The sequence below is a fragment of the Acanthopagrus latus genome, chromosome 4, assembly GCF_904848185.1.
Source record: "Acanthopagrus latus isolate v.2019 chromosome 4, fAcaLat1.1, whole genome shotgun sequence".
NCBI lineage: Eukaryota > Metazoa > Chordata > Actinopteri > Spariformes > Sparidae > Acanthopagrus > Acanthopagrus latus.
In genome coordinates this window covers 14,275,610-14,284,514 of record NC_051042.1, presented here as the reverse complement: position 1 = coordinate 14,284,514, position 8,905 = coordinate 14,275,610, and the positions used below count along the sequence as shown (strand labels likewise).

The 8,905-nt window shown below is 40.7% G+C and overlaps 1 long non-coding RNA gene across 1 annotated transcript; it reads right to left on the bottom strand.

The window, feature by feature from the left end:
* Positions 1–7,766, bottom strand: LOC119018220. Its single transcript, XR_005074677.1, has 3 exons — positions 7,653–7,766; positions 1,805–1,883; positions 1–1,161 (listed from the first exon to the last, which is right to left on the bottom strand). It is a non-coding gene; the product is annotated as an uncharacterized LOC119018220 (long non-coding RNA).
* Positions 7,767–8,905: the final 1,139 nt, after the last annotated feature.

The window sequence follows — 8,905 nt, the reverse complement described above, 5'->3', positions numbered from 1 at the left end:
AGTGTGTATCTTTCAGTCTCCCTTTTTAAGCGGTCGACGGGGCCAAACAGAACAAAATGTAAGCAGGCAATTATTAGTGTGTGTTTCTTTATTCCGCCTGCCATCAGAGAGATTATGGGAATAATCGGCTTAATGAGCTTCAAACTAAAGATGGGATCCAGATTCCCCAGGGGGGCGAGGCTATTGTACGAAGGCCACAGCCTACACATCGCTGCTATGTCAAAGAGCCCCGCTGCTCAAATATCATTTGCTGCAATACCAATCACTGCAGCGCTGTGTGCGTGTGTGTGTTAGAGAGAGTGAGAGATGTATATTTGGTCCTTAGAGGTAAAAATCTGCTGTTAACAGAGAATTCCTGTGGTTTCGACCATCATTATAGACATCAGTGCATGTTTTGTGAATGCAGTACACAAAAAGTCAAGCTGCTGTAAAGTAAACTTCAGCTATGTTCTGTGGTGATTTTAGGAATAATCCAACGTTTAAACATGTTAAAACATTCAGGTTATTTACACTTAGATCACATTTGTACATAGATCCGACACGGCCATGTTGCTGTTGTTCCTCGAACATCATGATTAGAGTTGCTCCAAGACCTGCATTGAAACTGACCATCGCGTATTTTCGTTACGTCGTAGCTTAGCAAAAAGACTGGGGAAAAAATACGAACACGTGTTTCATGTTATGAAAGTCGATTACAATCAAAACCATGTTTTCCTAACCCTAACCAAATAGTGATGGATAACTATGTATAAAAACATGGAAAATGATGAGTGACTTTAGTGCAAAAATGATGTGTGTAATATAAAATAGAATAAACAGGATTTAAAGCTTAGTCTCTTCAGCCTTCAGAGTTCTGTACATAAACCACTCAGTCACAGCATTTAACTCGAAATACGGTTTTCATCGCTATGTCATAAGTTGAAATGAAGACCCTGGAACAGAATTTACTACAAGGAACAAAACCAACACGTGAAAATCAGATTCAACGTGATATCTCATTTTGCATTTGAAGACCACGACAAGGCTGTTTCATTTGGAAGGGTCCGTCAAATGTGGATGAGGAATGCAGCCTTTGCTTCGCGGGCATTTCCTTTGTGGCCCACCGTGTCCCAAGATGCATTGCACGCTGATGTTGGGTGGATTTCTTTTCCCAAAAGACAACTACAGTGGACACACGGAGGGAAGAAGCAACTGAATAACTTTCAAATGTATGTATTGGGGAAGTCACTCAAATAGCTAATGATACAAGCATTTGAAAAATCAAGGGACCCCAATACTTTCAAGTTTGCCAGGTAACAGGCCCTTCATGATGCTTAAGGACGAGGCTGGTGACGTATAAAGGAAATTCCCGCTGACCAGATCCATTTAACAACTCGTAAGTTTAGCCTTCATGGTCTTCCTTTGAAGGATGCCGCCCCCCAGTAGAGACACAGCTGTAGTTTCACAGGGATTCACAGGAAACAGCATCTACTGGACATGATGCAGAAGGCGTAAGTTGCCGTCATGAGTCCCTTTCAGTGCAACTTTAGGACCTGTACCGCGCAAAACCAGACATCCCCCTTAACAGGACTGAGCTCTAAAGGATAAAGACAAAACACCGTCTGGTGATCCTCAACTTAATGACCTGAGCGAATGCTTTCACAATGCTGTGCTTAAGATCTGGTTAAGTTTAGGCACAAAAACCACTTGGTTTGGATTAGGACAAGATGTAGTTTATGCTCAAAATACCTTGATTTTTCACCACAAACTGGGCTGGAAAATGTCCCGACATTCCCCCAAAAATATCCAGTGGTATCATGCTTACAAATGTTGAAACACAGTGTTGAATGGTGGTCTCTGGCTTGGCGAACGTGAGTTGTGAATGCAGCCACTTTGCCCTCCACCTACGTTAAAACTCACATCAGAGATGAGAAAGAAGCGAGGCGTCTCCCTCCTTCACTACTTCCATCACAGGCTCATGAACCAAAGCGCTGTTCATGACGTTCATTAAGCTTATACAAGGCATACTGAAACACTTGAACAAAACAGAGCCACTGATAATATCATAAATAACAGCACTGATTTTTTTTTCTGCCACAGTATTGAGGTGAACAAAACTGGGCTGAAAACAGCTGCCGCAGATGGATTGCAAGTTCAGCGACTCACATCCCAGAGCGCGGATGGAAATGATGAAAACGACTGGTGGTGTTTCTGCTTCCTGTGCTGCTGGCCAGTGTGATCTCCACCTCTGCTGACAGAGCTGTCAGGAGCTCAGCAGCTGCATCCCGGCACAGTGCTCTGCAGTACATTGACATTTTATCACCGCAACTAGGATTACAGTGGACCTTTTATTCCCTTTGATAGTGTGACAGCCTTGTGACATTTTCACTTCACAGCCCCAGAGATGCCAGCGAAGGCACCAAAACATGAGTCTCGTGGGTAAAAAAAAAAAAAAAAAAAAACTAAATAAAAGAGAGAGAGGCCAGATTTAAAGGAGGTTTTGGTGCCACTTTACTGGGGGAAAAAAAGCTTTCTTTGTATGCAATTTAGAAGCTTTTTGGGTTTGTATGGCTGTCCAAAAAGTAAGGAAAAATCTCTTATTGAAGCAGAAAATGATGAGGCAGATTGAAGGAGAGGTGAGTGGAATAATTACAGTAATTACAGTAGTTTAAAAAAATTATTTTATTCATATATAAAATGCTACAAAAGGAGTCGGGCAATCCAGTTTTAAACTACACTTTCTTCCCGTAAGGAATCTTTTATATGGAAATACTTTTAAATTGAAAGTTGTGAATGCCAGTTCACTTGTGACACACGTGTTATCTTTTTTTGGATTTGTTATTACGATATACATCACAAACCAAATTACGCAAAAGCGTATTCATTTCTTGTTCATTTTCTTTCCAAATTTATGATGGATAGGACATTATTTCATGTTAACCAGCACATCTTTCTCACCTCTCACATACAGACAGCAAAAACTCAGACATAGTTGGAGCATGCAGAAGAGAGGAGTTTACTGGGGTGTGGAGGGTGTAATGCTATTTTTAGTCTGATGGGGAACATATGAACCCGGCTGCGGGCTGTCTGCTCTTGTAAAAGAGGTGAGAGGCTGTTTAATAGTGTGACTCTTACAGCCATGAAGTGAAGAGGAAGGAGAAGGGTGAGTGGGTGGAACCTGACAGGACCATATGGCCAAAGATAAGACAGAGTGAGATCAATATGACTGAAAACTGTCTTTAAAGCATTATTTACTAACTGAGACACTAAAGCACATATGGCACTTCATTTAGGATGGATAATCCAGAACTAGAAACAATTTAGTGTGACCCTGTTTCTTGGTTTGTTAGTGCTTCTGGGCTGTTGGCAATAAGTGGGCTACAATTTGTCTTTGTTTACATTTCTGTAATATTCTTTTACTCAGTGCTTTACTTGTGTTTCACCTCAACATATCCCTCCTGAAACAATGGCTGGAAGGAACTAATATCCACCCTTAGGCAAAGGGAAATGAAATGCAACTTAAATGTTACACATGTAAATATACAAATAAAATACAAGTCCAAAGCAATATATAGAATTTACCTGAGTGCTGTTCAGCTTTCACTCAATTGTATGTAATAATATTGCAATAATTTGGAATGACTCAATCCTAGTTTAGTTTTTGAAACACTAGTGTTGTTAGAGTGGTTAGTAAATTTACTGTTACCGTTACGTTAAATAACAAACACGATATGTATGGTGAACTTAAATTCTGCAACACTTTCCAAACTCTGTATCCGATAAAACAGTACTGATGCTGAAAACAGTCACAATCATCCACTGAGCTCAATACATACGTGCAAAAACAGAAATTTGAATAACTAGAGTAGAGTGAAAACAAACCATATGCCAGGTTATTCAAAATGACATCCACAGAGAATTAAGACATCATGTTAGAGTGATTCACACAGAAGAAGAAAGATTTGTAGAGAAAATAAATATCAAGATATAATACATGTCTATAGTTAGTTAGTGGACCATTTTTTCATCGCTTGCATTAAAACAGCACAGCAGTGCAGGTTTTGCATGAAAACCATCATGTAGTGAGACATTCATGATCTACACTAGCTAATCACCTGTTTTGTCATAGGTCAAAGGTCAGAGGGACTTCATTGGAGCGCATTTCAATAGTCCTGGTGATGTCATCTGACCCTCTGACCTGCCCAGTGTTTTAGAGCTCTAATTAGCAATTGACCTCGTCTCCTCCCACGTCACCTCTTACACCCAACAAGACCCACGCTGACCTCGGTGAGGTCACGTGCCTGTTGACATCAGCAATCATCCCTCTTCTCTGTTGCTATTTGCACGTCTCTTAGACGACGTTTGTGTTTTCTCCAGAAATTCCTGTCATCATATCAGGATCAAACAAGCATAAATCCAAAAAAGACAACAAGACCTTCATCTTCTCGTTTTTGACAGCAATTAACATTTGTAATTAGTTTAAAAGTTAGTCTCTGATTTTGTTATTTTTCCAACGATAACAAAAAGATAAGAAGCCTAATTTCCGAAGGCCTTCAAATCATTTAATCCCGAAGATTTCAGTTGGGGTTAATTCAACGATACCTGTGGTAACCGTGGTAACGGCATTATTTGACAGTAAACACTCTTTAACAGAACAGCAACTGGTGCTGTTGATTATGGCTGAACAAACTCATGTTGTAGCATGAATTATGCTAACCTCAGTCTAGTGTTCATCTTTAGTAGCGCTACCGATTATTTCACATTACTTGATCAATATAAGTATTCACACGATTTGGATATCAAAATATTTCTTGATAACATTTCAATATTTATTAAATATTTCTTTAGAACCTCAAGAATCTCTCCAAAATAAAGTTCTGTGTGATGAATTAAATTGTGCAAAATAATGAATTCTGATGCCAGATGTAGCATCTAACAGAATAAATAATGAGAAAAGTCACCCAGAAGGAATCCCAAAAATAAAAATCTTACCTATGTATGTCTAGCCTATGTAAAATAGTGCATTGAACAGCCAAGCTCAGGACATATAATCTCATTCTCTTTGGCCTAAACATTTCTACATTTAAACTCTTTAACACGGCCCTGCAGAGCATTCAAAATTAAATAAAATGCAGACAGTTCTTCTTTTCGACATAAATGATCAGAAACCTCGCAGAAGCATTTTTATTCTGATAAGTCTGCTCAGCATACTTCAAACATCGTCTTTCTCTTCAGATTGTATGCTAGCGCCTTGTCTGAACAGTACGGTTATTTCCCTACTGTGCGACCGAAGGACGCGGGCATTGTTAGCTTCCCCTACAACTGGACATGCTAAAAATTCATCTTACAGGACCCGAACGGTACGTACGAGGTAGCTGAGCCTGTTCTACCTTGTATTGTTTATGTAGAAAATACAGAAGCTACATGTAGGCACAGGATACATGTTACGTGAACTTATGGGATTTCAAAAAAAATTCCAAATGAATGGGCGTTCAGTGGGGCTAGCGAAGGGTTTATATTCTCAGCCTCCGTGGGTCCCACCACGTCCGGATATTCGCCGACCCCATGGGGTGTTCGCAAAATTTGTTGACGCAAATTATTCATGTCGATTTTCAGCAGCAGTAATATATTAATCATGGCCTCTGGATTCTAGATGAAATATAGCCTATGATGCATGACGTACAATTTAGTGGACATGTGATTAATCATAATTTCTTCCCAATATAAAATCAATACTTAGAAAATGTAGCAATTGCATGACTCCTTAGATGTTACTTGATGTCATCATATTTTTCTTACCTGCAAGGGTCTCTTTTTATTGAAGGGCTGGAAAACATTTTGAAATAAATGAGCAACTTGGTGTTGAGATGATGAGATGATGCAATAGCGTCCACCGTAGTGGCTGATGTGCAACTATGCCATCACAACTTATGCATATACAAGAAAACAATTTTTGTACACTGTAGTTACCTCCCTGCATGAAAGGGTTAGAGACATCATGTCTGATTTCATGTTGTGCCTGGTGAAAGCTGATTTTCTACTAAACATTAGGACACAGTGCTGTAGGTTAACCCAGAGAGGTTTGCAACCTGACATCTGTAACTCCCACAATACTCACAACAGCTCACCGTGTCAACTCCTTATTCTTCCATTAGCCTAATTATCAATATATATATAATCAATAATATATTAATATTTGAAACAGATAAAGGTCCCACTGTGTTTTGCCAACTGAGGCAGCTGTAGGAAATGTTCTGTTTGCACAAGCAGTGACCTAACACAGCCCTGCTGCTGTGTACTTAACTTAAATGAGATTAAAAGATTAAAAGAAAGATTTAAAAAAAAAAATACTTTTTTCTGTCATGGTTCTGTGTCTTGTTGTGTCTTATGTTTTGATTTCCATGCCCTTGTGTCCTTTCAGTTGCTGCGTCTCAATTCAGGGTCTGCATCCTTTGAAGGACACAGCCTTTGTGGTCTTCGAAGGCGAGTCCTACGGAGAGACCTTGTTAACCACGTCAGCCGTAGTTAAATGGGACGGTCTAGTCTTTGGAGCACTTACTGGTTGCGTCACCAGATGTTTTACCCTTACATCACAATTTCTGCCACCCAGGCCCGCGAAAATGACGATCTACACCGCACGATATCGCCATTTTCTCCCTATCTTTCCTCTTTTTCGGGCGTGCAAAGATTCTTGGTATATGTGAGGCCACAAAGGATAGTAGCCCTGCATCCTCCAAAAACAGGGAAAAGAGGGCCGCATTTGTGGGCTGTATTTGGAGGAGCCTTCGGATTGGGACGTAATTGGCCCTCAAATGAGGCCTCTAAAGGACGCAGACCCTGAATTGAGGCACAGCAACAAAGTGTCTCCTGTGTTCTTCCCTCTTATGTTTTCTCTTTCTTGTTGAACGTTTGTCTCCCTCTGTCTGCAGGTATTGATTCCTTCCTCCTCTGTGCTTCCCCTCCGTTATCTCACCTGTCCTCTTCCCTCCTCTCTCTCTCGCTCTCCTCACCTGTTCCTCGTCCCCTCATCAGCGTGTCTGTGGACGTAAGCCTTTGTTCTCCATGCACTCCTTGTCAGTTCGTTGTGTGCTTTGTGTGTTTCCCCTCATGTCTCTGATCTCCGTGGTATGCTTTGGATCTTGATTTCTTATTTTGAAGCTGAACTTTGCTTTTGGTTGTACTTTCCTTTAGCCTTTGTTGCTACTTTGCCTTTTGTCCCCTTTTGTCTAGTTTTTGTCTCTGGCTCCCTTTGTTCAGCTTTTGTAAAATAAAGCTTGTCTTCTGTTCCCATCCCCTATTTTTTCGTCATGTGTATGGTCTGCATCTGGGTCCTCAATTACAACCTTGACAAAAGACTGTTAAAACTATCAACAGCGGTATCGTATCAGTATTTGAAAACTCTCCTAACATGGTATCATAGTAAAACCAAAACCAGTGGTGCTTCCCATATATAGCACATAGAACAGAAACAGGTTTTAAAGCAACATTATGTAACCTTTTATATCTTAAGTTTATTTTTGATGGTACAGTGTCTTGTAATGGGCTGCTCCACCTAAACGCACTGTGAGTTAGTTTCTTGAAAGCAAGTTGGCTCTGCTAGCTAAGCAGCTTCAGAGCAGGGTGTTAACACTGCTGTCACAGAGGACGAGTTGGGGTTGTTTTCATTTTCCTACCTTTTTTTCTTGCTGTCCACACCTGCTCTGCATCTCCCTCTTCAGCCGTTCCCTCCTTTCTGTGTCTTCACCTTTTCCAGCCCATCACTGCCTACCCTGTTTCAAGTGTTTCTCCGTTTATTTCCCTCACCTGTGTTGCTCCGCCTGCACCTCATCCCCTCCTTATTTCTGTGTGTGTATAGTCTTTTGTGCTCCCTCTTGTTTTTGTCAGTTTGTTGCTGTGTTACCACCCTGTGTTTTCTAGTGTCTAGATGATTCCAGCTTTTTGTTCAAAAAGCTTGTTTTCACTTCCTGGATCTGGCCTGCTTCCCGTGTGTTTCTGCGTTTGGGTCCTAACCTTTTCACAAAGTGTGACACAAAGTCCTGCGCAAAGTGTCGCTCAACACACCATACACATACACGCCTACATATGAACAGTGATTTACTGTATATCATAGTTTTTTTTATTCTTTCTTTTTTTTTTTTTTTACAGTAAAGAGATCTGGCAGATATGCTCTGTAGACATCATAACAGAGGTGAAGAGCAAGAGGCAAGTGACTGCAGACTGTCTTTTTTTTTCCTTTGACTCTTGAAAAAACAATTGCTCAGTGCAGGAGTCAGAAAACACTTGGTCAAGTCCTTGACTCATCAGATTCCTCAGTTTTAGTTAATGAACTCTACGCATCATGGAAACGTATTGCTGTATGCAGCTTAACATTTTTACAAACCAAAGTGCACTTTCCCTGTGAAGTTATGAACATTTGTTTTTCCAAAAGCCTGAACACAGGAAGTAAGTTTAACCCCCCCAGCATCCAGCGAGACATAACTCGACAAAGGCGAGTCTGTTCCCCCTTCATCCTCCCTCAGACAGAGACAGACTGACAGTGAGCTGTGTGCATGTAAGATGATAGTCTGGTATTCAGTTGGAGGAGATGGACAGATGGGTCATCCATCCACACCCTGACATTACAGACGGAGATAACAACAGAGGGGAAACATTGGATTAGAGTGAGTAACTCTGTTTCACGAAATAGAACTTCTGTCCGGCTGTCGAGATTTTTTAAGGCAGGGGACGTAGTAGAGGGTAATAATATCAACCTCAAGCGGTCAATAAAGTAATTTTGAAATGAAACTTGTACCACCTCTTCATGTGATGTATTACAATTGTCTGAGATGAAGTATATGAGAGTTTGTTAAAGGAAAAGAAACCTGTTTTCTCAGTCAGCTTCTTACTACCAGTCCGACCCCATCACACCTGGGTCTGTCAAAGTCAG